Source organism: Octodon degus, unplaced genomic scaffold (genome assembly GCF_000260255.1).
Source record: "Octodon degus isolate 3935 unplaced genomic scaffold, OctDeg1.0 scaffold00292, whole genome shotgun sequence".
Classification (NCBI taxonomy): domain Eukaryota; kingdom Metazoa; phylum Chordata; class Mammalia; order Rodentia; family Octodontidae; genus Octodon; species Octodon degus.
The window spans coordinates 1629780-1645078 of NW_004524868.1; the positions used below are offsets into that span (position 1 = coordinate 1629780).

At 36.9% G+C, this 15299-nt stretch overlaps 1 pseudogene; it reads right to left on the minus strand.

The window, feature by feature from the left end:
• LOC105740889 overlaps window positions 1-8752 on the minus strand; it is a 145375-nt pseudogene extending 136623 nt beyond the window's left edge.
• Between the last annotated feature and the right edge of the window lie 6547 nt (window positions 8753-15299).

Sequence of the window (15299 nt, forward strand, 5' to 3'; positions counted from 1 at the left end):
AAAAAAAAAAAAAAAAAAAAAAAAAACTAGCAAATGAGTGTCCTGATTTATAAATAGGATCTCACATATCAGAGGCAATGATGTGAAAGATTTTGTTTGTCTTCCTCCCAAGGATAGAGTGTGAGAAGTTTTGACATTTAGTGTAAGAATAGAACCTGCATAAATGCATACTTGAAGGCAAATTTAGAAGATATTTGTAGAGTCATGTAAGAGTGACTAAATTCTATTGTATGATATATGATGACATGTATTTGCATTCATAAGAACAGGTTATCATATGACTTAAAAGGATATATTTCTGTATGTTCCTCTGTATGTCTTCACAATTTAAATTTACATACCAAAAAGATATCACAGAGTACCACTAAAGTATTAAGCAATTTAGTGTGGCTATAATAATCAGGGACTTTTAGACTATACTTTCTATTACAGAAGACAAAAGAAAATTTAGAACATGGACCAGTTGTGAATAAAACGTGTTTCTCTTCCTTTTCAGATTTCTTTGTTTTGTCTTGTTTTAAAGAAATATTTTGTCACTAATGAGTAGAGGTTGAGAAACTCATGAGTCAGCCACAGAACATAATTAAGAAGTAATTTCCACTATGGTATCCAAGATCTAGGGAGTCAGTTGGTTTCAGAAATTTCATGTAACAATATTTTTACTGAAGACGTTTGTAGTGGGGTTGGAAATCAGGGCATTGCACATAGTAGGCTACTGCTTACAACTAAACTCCGCTCCCAGCCTAATTAAGAAGTTCACTAAGGATTTCCTTTCTCAATATGTTCAGAAAGGTTTTCTTTTCAAAGCAAGCCATTAAAATGAAGTTAAGAACACAACTATTAATCTACTGAATTAAAGTGGTGATTTCAGATATCTTTTCTAGATCTACACCTATTTCTCTAGAATATGAGAGTGTTAAAGTCTGTAGGCTTAAACCGTGTCTATAGGTTTATTTTATTCAGCTTTTTGCTAATGGATCAAAATGTCTGCCATCCAGAACCTGGACTACCAGTACTTCATTCTTCAGTCTCATTTACAACTACATTGCTTTCCTAAAACTATTCAGAATTTAGGTAAACATACACATGACATTCTTTACAATATGCCTAAGATGTCAATTTAACTCAGAAAAATATGTTTTGTTTGTCAGTTTTTATTACAAAAAATAAATGTCTTCTACATTTTTTAAAATTATACATGTCCTTACTCCCATTCTTCTTAAAGAAACTCTAAAATGCAATTCCCTAATATCATTGACACCATCAAGCATAAACAATGTCATTTTATCATAATTCAAATACATTGATTTCTGATTGCATCAAACTTTGATCTGGTAGCCCAGGGCCCAGTGATCCTCAAAAGTTTAAATTTACATAGATGTTCTAAAATAATATAAAAATATTTTTATATAATGGTAAAAGGAGAACCTATGATTCATCCACACTTCTGTGGCCATTCTTTCCAATTGCAGGGAATACTAACATCTGAATCTGCAAAAGAGAATTGAAACTTTGAATTATTCCATGAATTCTTTGGTGATTCATGGTGTTTAATCCTACTTCCACCACCTATTTAAGGACTGACCTAGTGCAAAATTATGTGGCATGCTACACATAATGAAACACCAAATTTGACCATAAAATTGTTACCTCATTCGTATTCTTCCTTTTACCAAACTCATTGCTGCAAAAGGGAAAACTTGTAGTAATTTAGAATTATATTATTCTTATAAAAAGGAAATAAGAAAATCAAACTGGCAAAACTTTGTTGGAGACCAGGCTGTGTAAAGGTAAGGCTGCTGACCAATGCTCTCTAGAGTCAGTCTCTGCAGAAAAGATAAGACTGCAGCTGCAGGCCAGTGAATATTCAAGGACAATAATAAATGGCCAACATTAGAGATCAAACAATTCTCTTAATGAGCAATATATATACTGCTTTTTTTCTAACTTTCTTTGTGGGCTTTCCTACCTTCTACTTCCTGCACTCCCAAGTCTATAGAAATCTATTAAACACTAGCTGTTTAAATAAGTTCTTGTCTTTACTCCTAGAGTCTTCTGAATTTCCTGGATTGCCCCCAAAAACTGTATTACTCATCTTTTTTTACTTAATCCTTTGCCAAATATTGCTTTAGGAGGTAAAGTTCTATGCAGTCTTTTAAAAACTTAATTTTATGAGCTTGGGAGATGGATCAGTAGAATAAATGCTTGCCTGCCAAGTGCAAGGCCTGGTTTCAATCCCCAGTTCCACTAAAAAAATAAAAATAAAGCCTTTATTTTAATTGGAGTGATATTAGAATGAGCTTCCTTCATGGGTGTGACCAAACTAGAAGTAAAAACAGCAGGTGAGGTTTATAAAGTAAAGTGAATGAAATCCATATTCCTAACATGCAATGAGCAGTTGTATTGGTTAATTTTCTCTTATTACTGGGGCAAAATACACAACACTCAAAATTAAGGAAGGAAGGTTTGCTTATCACATGGTTGGTAATGAAAAACAGCAAAGACTTAAAAGCCAAAAAAGGAGAAGCAGCTGCAGCCAATAACAAGCCACTTTCCCTTCCTTATATTGTATTCAGGATAGCCATCCCACAGCTACACCCGAACCCATAATCTCAGCATTGGATCATGAATTAATCACAAATCTTAGAAGCCTGCCACAATGACTGCATGAGGCTTTGGGGGAACAACTAGACACAAACCATAACAGCACATATATGTCATTAACACATATGTCAGTCTTCTACAACATATCTTTTCCCTATTTCTAATAATTCAATACCAGCTACTTCCCTGAAACTTTTTATTCATCCATGCAGTAAACAATGAACTGATCATACCTGAGCAGATGACTCCTGCATCCCCCTGGTGATCACAGTAGGTATTGTTCCAGCCTAAGGAAGGACAATTCCACACATGAGACTCCTGTCCTTTGCATCTCAGGCTTTCCAGCCAGATGGGTCCAGATCCAGCTCCAAAGCGAGTAAAGTCTGTAGCTTCCAGGGCATCTCCACAGCTTAGCTGTCTGCACACTACTTTGGCCTCCTTTATATCCCAGTCGTCATAACAGATGGTTCCCCAGGAGTCCTGGTGAAGGACCTCTACTCTGCCAGAACAGCGACTGCCTCCATTTTTCAGACGGAGCTGTGGGCTCTCTGAGGGAAGAGAATCATATTAATCATTAATTTTATACATAAAAAATGGATTTTCTGCTTTAAGCAGAACCCACTCAACTAAACACTTGATATCTCTCTTCTTTTTCTGTACAGAGCTTTCTGGATAAAACATCAATGCATTGCATCAGAGCAGCAATGGAGTCTTATTTCTGAATGAAACAAAAATGATAAAATTACTAGTATGGAAAAATAACATATGAAATTAAACCGAAAATAATGCAGTAATAACTATCAGAAGGACACTGGCCAATGCACCACCCAAATGATGGGTTGTAAAAAAAAAAGTCAGATTTCTTATCTTGGGTGGTTAGCAATCTTTCACTAAAGGGCTTGTGTCTGAATTTCATTTCTAGTTCACCTTCCAAACTATTGATTTGATATTTAAAAGGATTAGAGCATATGAAATTAAATCACTGCTGTAATGAACTGAGGTGAGCTTGCTACATAAAACAGAAAGTCAAAATGACACCCAGGATTTGAAGTCAGTTTTTTTTTCTTTTTTTTTTTTTTTTTTTTGCATTGATTAGTACTGATTGTGATCACTCCCAAAATATCAAGCCTTGGTCTCTCATGGTCTAGGGCTTTTCTATGATGCATAAGGAGTAGGTGCAAAGGCAAGACAGAACAACCTGGTGGTTCTTGTAATTACATGGCAGTTTGAGATCTTAGGTTACCATACCAGAATAATGACTTGGTGCAATCAGACATAATGCATGGTTGGTTATGCTCTTGTAACTACAGGGGTCAAAAAGCTAGAGACATGAAGGTGTTACAGAGTTTGTAGTTTCAAATAAAAAAAAAAAAATTTTTTAAAGCACAATTTTTCTGATGCACTTTTTCTTTCAGACTCAATAGAAGACTCAGGTGGCCACCATGGACCCAGGAAAAGTCAGAATTATTCTTATTTATACAGTCACTGAGAGCTGGAAAGATGAATCATAAAATAATTCGAGGCTCATTCAAAAATATTTCACTTATAAGTGTAAGGTTAAGAGCTCAGGTCTATGTACTTTATTAAAAATAGGCTTCTGTTTGAATATATTGGCCAATCTCAATAAGAGATGATATCACATGACATAAATATTGGTGAGGTTCCTCTAAGAATCATCCAAAGTTACTGATTTTGAACAAACAAATATTTTCTTCTTGGACTTCTTGATTTGAGTTATTATTATTCCAAGATTATTATTTTGTTCTCTGAGAAAAATAAATTTATGTGTTCATAACCTTTGCTTTGAATAAAGACAGGGCATGTCTCTGCTCTGAAAACACTCGCATGGGAACATGTGGACTAAGAAATTGTTTTATCATCTATTTTCCATATGAAAGAAAGGAGAAGGATGACTAAAAGAAAAGGACAAAAAGGTTAGGGACAGGGATGGGGAGAGAGAGAGAGGTGGGGAGGGAGAGAGAGAGACAGAGAGAGAGACACAGAGAGAGAGAGAGACAGAGACAGAGACAGAGACACGGAGATGGAGACTGGGACTGGGACGGGGACAGAGACACAGACGGGGAGGAGGAGGAGGAGGAGGAGGAAGAGGAGGCGGAGGAGGTGGAGGCAAAGGTGAAGGAGTAGGAATGGAGTGAGGGAGGAAAGGAGAGAGGGAGGGAGAATGATGGAGATGGACAGAGACAGAGTCAGAGACAGAGACAGAGACAGAGAGATTGTCCTCGGAGGTAAAATTCATACTGTGAGTCTCACCAGAGCAAACAACCTCAACAGCCCCACCATGCTGGCAGCTGCCTCCAGAACAGGGCACTCTGGGGCAGAACCAAAGCTCAGGCTCCTGTCCTGAGCACTTGAATTCTTTGTCCCACAAGTGTTCACTGGGATTTCTGGACACATTCCCTTGGACAGACACAGCCTTGCCACATCCCAGCTCTGCACAGATGACCTGGGCTGTAAGGAAGGTGAAGTTCACATCAGACACTGGAGTCCACCTTCCTCTAGGGTTCACTTCTACTCGACCTGAGCAGAGACTATCTTGTCCAGCTAGACGCAGAAATCCTATGGGAGAGAAAACAGTTTTATTAAATATCCAGGAGGGAGACTTAGAATCTATAAAACACTCGAGTGCAATGAAGATAATGCACCTTACCTGAAAAGATAGGATGCAGATACAAAATCCTAAATATAAGTAACCAATCTTAAGAGCCTTGTAGATGTAGGAAGCAGAAGTCCTACGGTGGTGTTACTAAAACCAGCCTTAGATGGGACATTTTTGGGCAACAGCACATATAGTTTTGACCATGTTCCCATGAACATTCAGAACAAAAAACTAAGGGTGGACACTGTCTCTGGATGTTGTCACATATTTTCTTTGAATGATCTGACTCTACCCAGGTCTCTGCACATGACAGGTCACTCTGACACTACATTTATAAGCTACCAGTCCTGAAGCCCTGAGTCAGAGCTTCTAGCTTAGATATTCAAATATGCCTTCTGTGTCACTACTTTCTCCACATATTATCATTGGACATGGTACACTTGTAGCTCCCAAGAAGGCAGAGGAATCTTTTAATGCAGATGAGATTAAACTGGCTGTTTGCTAACTTCTGACAAAATCCATTGATATATGTGACTGTGTCCCTACTAGATGAAATATAATGGTGGTGTCTATGTGTGAGACACATATTTGCAATATAATATAAAACTCTTGCAGGGATCTTTTACATGAATTCCATTGATGAAATTGGAAAGGTATTGGAGATTGAAATCACTAAGCACAATTCTCAATTTCACTCTTGCACTCTTCACCAATCAATGAGATGAGACCAAACCTCCAAATGTAGTGAACATTTCAGAGATGGATGCCTAGACTGCAACCCAAACCCATTAACTTATCACAAGGTACTAACACAACAGATAAACCTGAATACTGGGGTATTCATTTATAAAACATAATGCATACATTAACATCTTTTAAGTTAAAAGAAACAAGTAACATGCATGCCGTATGTTTGCCACAAGTATCCAATAGCTTGAGCAGAGTTAAAATGTAGAGAATCTTTTCTAGTAATTATAGAAGTACTTTCAACAAGGAATAATTCATTCACAGCTCTGTGAGCCAAGGAACTCTGAATATTTATGTCTGAATCTTCAATAAGACTTACAATTTTGTGTAAATTCCTCAGGGATTTCTTTAATAATATTCCCTGTGCCTATGCAACCATTGTGCAAAATAATATCTCGTGTTATACATACAGAAACACACAATTGCACCAATGTAAATAGAGTTTCACTTTTTTTTTTTCGGAACCAGGGATTGAACTCAGGCCTGTGCACGTGCCAGGGAAGCGCTTATTCCACTGAGCCATATCCCCGGCTCCAGTTTCACATTTTGGTTCTAATGTTGCAAAGGGTATTTGTGTGTGTGTGTGTGTGTGTGTGTGTGTGTGTGTGTGTGATTTTTTATGGACTTGCAATGTTATATAAACAAAATTATGAAACTGGGCTTTAGTTGTCATGATACTATAATACATTATCCTTTTAGGAAGAAACACAGGAAAGAAAAAGATACTGATTAAAGTTTCTAATCCTTATTGAAGTTTATCTACATCAGTTGCTGTAAGCAGTCCATCTATGGATGTACCTCATATTTTCCAGAGCCTGCCCATTTTTTATACCAAAGATCATAGCCTATTTCTCTGAACTCTGTAAACTCAAGCAGAACAAAATTCACTGACTGTACCTGTGCAGATGACTCCTACATCCTGCTCGTGACTGCAGTTATGTGGGCCCCATCCCCAGGAAGGGCACTTCCACACATGAGACTCATTTCCTGTGCAATTCAGGCCACCCAGCCAAATGGGCCCTGATCCAAGTCCAAAAAAATAACCATCTGTATAATACAATTTCAGTCCACAGCCAAGCTGTCTGCATACCACACTTGCTACATTCCCTTTGTCATCACAAACGGTGCCCCAGGTGCCTTGAAAATTAATCTCCACTCTTCCAGCACAGCGGTTATTCCCATTTTGCAGTCGGATCTGGGGGCTGTCTGAGGAGAGACAATCAAGCCAGTGGTTACTTTATGCAGATAACAAAAAGACATTTTCTTGTCTAGAGGGACATCCTCAACTGAGAAATTGACAGTGTTTTGTTTTCAGGCTGCAGAACCTGCTGATTCTATTCATTTATAGAATTCTATTCATTTATAGAATCACTACTCCAGAACAAAAAGCAGGATCTGATTTCTACTGAAAAAAATATAAAAAATGATTAGTTGAATCAGAAAACAAGAAATGAAATTAAAGTAAAATTTACTTGGTGAGTAATCTCAGCTGGAAGTTGACATGTACATACCTCAGAGGTAACTTTCTGGCATGCTCCGCAAAAGATGTGAGGAATGTCCTTTGGAATTCTCAAAGTCCCTACCCTGAGTAGATAAATAAGGTGTTTCATTGAATGAGTTACAGTTTCACCATAAAAAAGCAGCACCTTGGTAAATTGCATATACACTATCAAAAATTAGTGTCACTGATTTGTGTTAACAGAATTAAAGCACAGTGATTAAAAAGATTAGAGATTGTTGTTGCTGATGTTGTGGTTGTCTAAGCCTTATTTTAAGAAAAATGAATTGTCAGCGCCAGAGACTACTGAGAACAAATGTAGGACACACTAGGATAGAAGAAATTGAAAATCATACTTAAAATCTCTGAAATAGCAGCACCTGAAGTAAAGAAACAACTGCAGAAATGTACAGAGGAAATCAGATCAGCAATATTCTTTGAAGCAAAAAAAAAAAAAGAAATGATAACTATAATGAATTGCTGAGGCCCAGCCAAGATTTGGGACCTTCCATGCTCCCCTATATCCACTGGAATTCTCCTTACCCAACCCAAGCCCAGTGTGTGAAAGGGATCATCAACCCTGTTCTCTAGACCCCTCTGAACCCCACTAGAACAAGCCCAGGTTCAGCATGTGAGTGAGAACTTCCACCACACATTTGGGACCCCTCTAGAGGAAACCAAAGCCCAGGGCCAGTGAGTCTGTGGGAAAGTTTTCATTCTCCCCTTAACCCACTGGACCCCTCCTGATCCAGCCCCGACACAAGTTGTGAGTGAGTCCTTCTGTCCTGCTCTCTGGATCCCTCCAGACCAAGCCAGTGAGAAACTCTTTAGCTGAAGTTCCTGCAAAGAAACTAGGGCCTGAACAACCCGAAAATCTAGGAGCAGAACTTCCTGCCAGAGGGACACAGTGGGTTCACACCACAGGCTGCAGCAGGAAGAAGCTGAGCACTGCAGCGAGACACAAGCCAGCCACAACCGGATGAATTCAAATGTCATAGATCTTCACCTGGGAAACTGAGACACATTGCTAGACTCCGATCTATAAGAGCAGTCTCCCTCTCTCTCTCTTGACTGAGAGAGGTGGCAAGAAGTAACCTGAATAAACTAGCCTGCCTGGAAAACATCAGGTACATCAAGAGGATGTGATCAGACAGAACTTAGCAGAACTGAAATACAACTTACCAATTTGATATCTGCTTAGCTATACAGACATAATGATTGTTCTTCCTTTCTAAAATACAAAGCCATTAGTAAAAGTTTGTCAACTTCTAAATATCATTACCCATTATCAGTATTCCTACTATCAGTATAGTAGTTCTACAAATAAACCATAACTGCCTTAACCACATAAACTATTTTGAGTAAAAATTTCAGTAGGTGCTAAGATTATAACTGCACCAAAGTTCTAAACCAAAGGTTAAAGGACAGTGTTATTCCAAATGACAAAAAGAAGGAGCAAAATGCAATCTCATTACTCAAGACCAAGCAGAACACATGCAGAAGACGCTAGCACAGAAGAAATTGGGAATCACAGAGCAGAAATGTCTGAAATAAGAGTCTGAAGTAAGGCAACAACTGCAGAGAGGTTTAGAGAAACTTGGATCAGAAATAACCTCTGAAATAAAATAAGAAATATCTGAATTCCTACCATCTGAAGTAAAGAATTAACAGCAGAAATATATAAAGTAAACCAGACCAGAAATAATCTCCGAAGTAAAAAGAGAAAAGATAACTATAATTAAAGAATTAATAACTGCTTCTAAAGAAGACACTGATAAAAGAAAATTTAGGAGATTAGAAAAAGGATGCAATCCTTGAATGAGCAATGTACAAAAGGAATAGATCACATGGGGCACAGCCTAAGAGATATAAAGGAACTTAAAATCTGAATCACAAGTTGCCAAAAAGTTTGAGTGAAAGTGAAAACACAATTTCAGATCCTGAAGACGCCATCGCAGGTAGTGAAAAGGCAAGAAAATATTTCTTAGAAACAAGTAAGATGTAGGAAAAACAAATTCACCACCTGCAGGACAATGCAAGATGAACATTGTAAGACTAATAGGCATCAGTGAGAAAGAAGGAGTCAATATAAATGATATAAAAAGAATATGGGCAGAAGTAATAGCAGAAAACTTTCCAAATATGGGGAAACAATCTGACATTCAGGTAACCAAAGCATATAGAATGCCAACATTAACGCCATTAAAAATACACTGAGAAATATAATAGTCAAGATCCCAGAACTTAAGCAAAAGAACAATGCACTGAATGCCACTAGAAAAAAGAAACAGATCACATTCAAAGGAAAACCCATCACCATAACGGAAGACTTCTCTTCACAAGCCATGAAGTCAGGAAGAGCTTGCAGCAGAGTACTTCAAGTCCTCTGTGAAAACAAATTCCAGCCCAGAGCACTATATGCAGCAAAATTCTCTTTCAAGATTGATAGAGAAGTGAAATACTTCCATGACAAAGAATTATGAAGTGCTTCTAAGAAGGCACAGATAAAAAGATAGAAGAGATTAGAAAAATTATGATAATTTTGAATGTGCAATGTAGGAAAGAAATAGAATAAAAAAGCAGATTCAAAGACATAGATAGGAAATTAAAATCTTAATCATAGGAGTCAAAACTGTTTCAATGAAAATGAAGATACAATTTCCAACCTTGAACACAACACTGCAGCTAGGAAAAAAATAAGGAAAAATCTCATAAAAACAATTAGATGCAGGAAAAATAATTGAACATCTGAAAGATGATGCAAAGATGAAAAACATAAGAATACTAGAGATCAGTGAGAAACAAGGATTCAACACGAATGATATAAAAAGAATATGGGCAGAAGTAATAGCAGAAAACTTTCCAAACATGACAGAGTGATCCAACATACAGTAACCAATATAGAACTTCAAGTAACATCAACCAAATTAAAAACACACCAGACAAATAATACTCAAGATCCCAGAAATCCAGCACAAGAACAATATAATAAAAGCCACTAGAGAAAAGCAACAGATCACATTTAAAGGGCAACCCATCAGAATATCAGTCAACATTTCTTCACAAACCATGAAGTCAAGAAGATCATGGACCAAAGTATGTCAAGTCCTCTATGAAAACAAATGTAATCACAGACTATTATGCCCTGCAAAACTCTCTTTCAGCTTTGACGGAGAAGTGAAATAATTTCATGAAAAATAACAACTAGAGAATTTCATGATGACAAAACCAGCCATACACAGTGTACTAAAAGATAATCTAGAGATGGATGAAAATGACCAGAACGCCATGAATTAGAATGGAAAGGACCCATCAAATAGCATAAACAAATAAACACAGGAGGAAAAATAGTGTACAACAGCAAGAAAATAACATATCAATCATAAGTCAATACATTTCAGTTATAACCATCAATGTAAATAGACTGAATTCACCATTTAAAAGAAACGGACCGATACACTGGATTAGGAAGCAAAATCTAACAATATGCTGTATAAAAGAAACACACTTAACTCATAAATAAATTCATAAGCTGAAAGTCAAAGGACAGAAAACACTATTACATGCCCACCACTTCAGAAAAAAGCAAGCGTAGCAATCCTGCTTGCAGAAAGTCTCAACTTTAAACCAAGAATACTCAAACAAAATAAAGAAGGCCACTATACACTGATAGAGGGAAAAATTCAACAGGAAGAGGTAACACTCATACATATGTAGGCAACAAACATGAGAACACCTGATTGTATAAGGCAAATTTTAATCATCATGAAAAATCTAATATCCAAAACCATAGTCTTAACAGGAGGCTGTAACACCCCCTTATCCCAAAAACATAGGTCCAACAGATAAAATGAGCAAATAAGTAGCAGAACTGACCCAGAGCTTGGAAGAAATGAACTTAATGGACATATACAAACTGTTCCACCCAACCACAGCTGAATACACATTTTTTTCAGCTGCACAATTGACATTTTCTAAAGTAGACCACATACTAGTCCATAGGTCACACATAAGTATATGCAAGAAAACAGAAATTAGCCCATGCATATTATCTGACCACAGTGCAATGAACCTGGGAACAAAATAAAAAAGAAACCAGAAAAACTGCACAAATAAAGGGGAGTTAAATAACATGCTGCTCAGCAACCAATGGATCACAGATGAAATTAACAATAAATTAAACAATATCAAAAATTCAATGAAAATTCAAGCATAAATTATTGGAATTTATGGGGTGCAATGAAAGCAGATCTTGGAGGGAATTTTAGAGCATTCAACTCACACATTAAGAAAACAGAATGGGAACACAATATACACGCTAATGCTACATCTCACACTTCTGGAAAAGGAAGAGAAAAAAAGCTGAAAGAGGGGAGAAGTTCTTAAGAGCAGAGCAGAAATTAATTCAATCAAGATGAAGAAAATAATTCAGAGAATTATCAAAATAAAAAGCTGGTTCTTTCAAAGATTAAATAAAATTGATAAACACCTAGTTAACCTTGTCAAAAAGAGGAAAGTAACATCTCAAATACAAGAAATAAGCAAGGAAAAAGGTGAAATTACCACAGACCCATTGGAAATTCAGAGTATCATCAGTAGCTACTTTGAGAATCTTACTGGATTGTGTGGGAGAGCTTCCATGCTCCCCTGAGCCTGCTGGACAATTCTGGACCCAGCCCAGACCTGGCCCATGAGTGATAACTTTCACCACGCTCTTTGGACCCCTCCAGACCCAGCCCAAGCCCAGGGCCTGCGAGTATGTGGGAGAGCTTCTGCATTCCCATGTGCCCACTGTACCCTTCTGGACACAGCACAGGCCAGCGCATGAGTGAGAACTGCTGTGCTCTTGGGACCCCTCCACCAATCCAGACCCAACCTGGGTCTGGCACATGTGACTCGGGTGAAACTGCAGCTGAATTTCCTGCAGAGAGGCTAGGGGCCAGAAACACCCAGCTAATACAGGAAGAGAACATCTTGCCAGAGGGACACAACAGGTTCACTTCCAACTGCTGCAGCAGGAAGAAGCTGAGCACAGCAGCCAGACCCAAGTCAGGCACAACTAGATGAATTCAAACTTTGGAGATCTGCGCCCAACTTTCAGTAGTTGCTAAGGTTATAACTGCAGCAAAGCACTACAACAAAGGTCAGAGGACAGTGCTTTACAAAATGACAAAGACTAGGAACAAAATGCAATCTCAGTCTCAGGGTAGAAGACACTAGCACAGAAGAAATTGGAAATCACACAGCTGAAATGTCTGAATCAAGAGCTTCTGAAATAAAGAAACAACTGCAGTAAGGTATAGAGCAACTCAGATCAGAAATAACCTCTGAAATAAAAAAGAAATTTTCTGAATTAATAACATCTGGAGTAAAGAATCAAATGCAGTAACATACAGGGATGACACTCTTCCAAACTCATTTTATGAAGCCAGTGCAAACCAACTACCAAAGTGTAATAAATACACAACAATAAAAACAAAAACCTAACAGTATACCAGTGTCCTTGGTGAAATTAGATGATAGATAGATAGATAGATAGATAGATAGATAGATAGATAGATAGATAGATGATAGATAGATTTCCTAAAACTAACTCTACCCAATGAATTAACACACACTTATACAATGAAAATTATAAAACACCAAATAAAGAAATGGAAGAAAATACTAAAATATTAAAAGATCTTTCATATTCATGACTGGGGACAAGTATTATAAGTCTTCATACTGCCCAAAGAAAGCTATGGCTTCAGTTCATTCCTCATCAAAATCCCAATGACATTTTCATGTCATTTGCTGAAAATACCTGTAACATTCATACAGAAGAAAAAATATGCCAAATCATCAAAGCATTTCTGAGAGAGAAAGAAACTTTTGACCCCCATTATAATACTTAATTTTCATATACAGTCACTGAAATTAAATGCCATAGTGTTGGCATAAGAATAGACTTGTAGCATAACAGAATAAAATTAAGAACTCAGGAAGAAACACATACATCTAAAGCCATATGATTTTTGTGAAAGGAGTAAAATATATGTTGCATTAACATGGTGCTGAACAAGCTGAACACCAACTTATAAAGGAATGAATTAGGATCCTTATGTTTCAGCTTGTGCAAAAATAAATTTAAAATGCAGGACAATACCTAAGATTAACTCCTGAAATTTTCAAACTGTAATAGGAAACTATATAAAAAAATAAAGATTTTGTTGCAAGTTACTGTTTCCTGGAAGGGATTAAAACGTTTGAGAAATAAAACTAAGAATTTAAAAATAAGATTACATCAAATTAAAATATTTCCATAGGAAAAATATCTAATAATAATAATAACAAAATTCAACCTGTATAATGGGAAAAAGTCTTTTTCAGCTAGTGTGTCTTGGACAAACAATTAGTATACATAATATATAAAGAACACAAAAGATAAAAACTGAAATATCAATGAAATATGGGTAAATACTTTAAACACTTCTCTAAAAAAGAACAAAGAAAAAAACAAAGGACCAATAAATATACTAAAAGTACAATATTTGGGTGCCTTAGAAAAATGCATATCCAGCTGCAAAGGTGGCACATCCCAATACTCCTACCACTAAAGAGGCTGAGAAAGGAGGATTACTGTGAGTTCAAGGCCAGTCTGGGCTACATAAGCAAATACAAGGCCAATCTATAGTACATTATAAAGGCCTGAATCAAGAATAAAGAAAGAGAGAGAGAGAAAGACAGAGAGTGAGAGACAGAGTGAGCGAGCGAGCGAGTGAGCGAGAGAGAGAGACAGACAGACAGACAGAAAGAGACAGAGAGAGACAGAGAGAGACAGAGAGAAACAGAGAGAGTGAGAGGCCAAATCTACTTACCACAATCAAAATAACATAAGGAAAATGAATACTATATGCTTACAAATGTGCAAAGAAAAACCCTTGTGCACTGTTAGAAAAAATGTACATTACTATAACAACTATAGAAATCAGTAGGAAGGCTCCTCAAAAGACTAATTATGTAAGTACCCAATCAGTCAGCAATACCTCTCTTGGCTATTTACCCAAAGAAATCAAAGTTAAGGAGGTATCTGCATGTGAAAGATATGCATAACCATGTTTGTAGTGCAGTGCTTTTTAAAGACACGTGATATGGAATAGGTCCTGGAGTCTGTCACTGTGTGAATAAAGAAAATATGGTATAAACAAGGGACTATGTTTCAGTCATAGTAAATTATATCATGACATCTACAAGAAAATAAAACTGGTGTTCATCATAGTATGTAAAGTAAGCCAGATTTATAGTCAGATATTACAAGTTTTAACATCTATGTAATGTAGAATAAAATAAACATGGCACAAAAGAATGAAAAACAGAACTAAGGAGAGGAAAAAGTAGGGCTAAAGAATGGAGGAGAGATGATAGATGCAATCATATATTTAGAAAGGTCAGAATGAATCTCATTAATTTGTATTGTGAATGTGTTGCAATAATTAGAGTAGAAATATTAATAGTAATCTAACACCAGCCCTGCCCATGGTGCGTACTGAGATGATGACTGAGACTGGGTGTGGTGGTGCACATCTGTAATCCCGGCACTTGGGAGGCTGAAAACAGGAGAATCACTACGAGTACAACCTACTTAGTAAGACCCTGTAGATCCTATAGACCCTGTACTAAATACAGAAAAAAAAGGAATTTAACCAATATAAAAATGACAGTGGATAAAACTAGAGACCATACTCATAAGTGAAATAAATCAGACTCAGATGTGTAAACGTTGTGTCTTCTCCCTAGTGTAAGAAACTAAAAAGCAAATTAGACACAAATGATATATTCACAAAGGGAAAA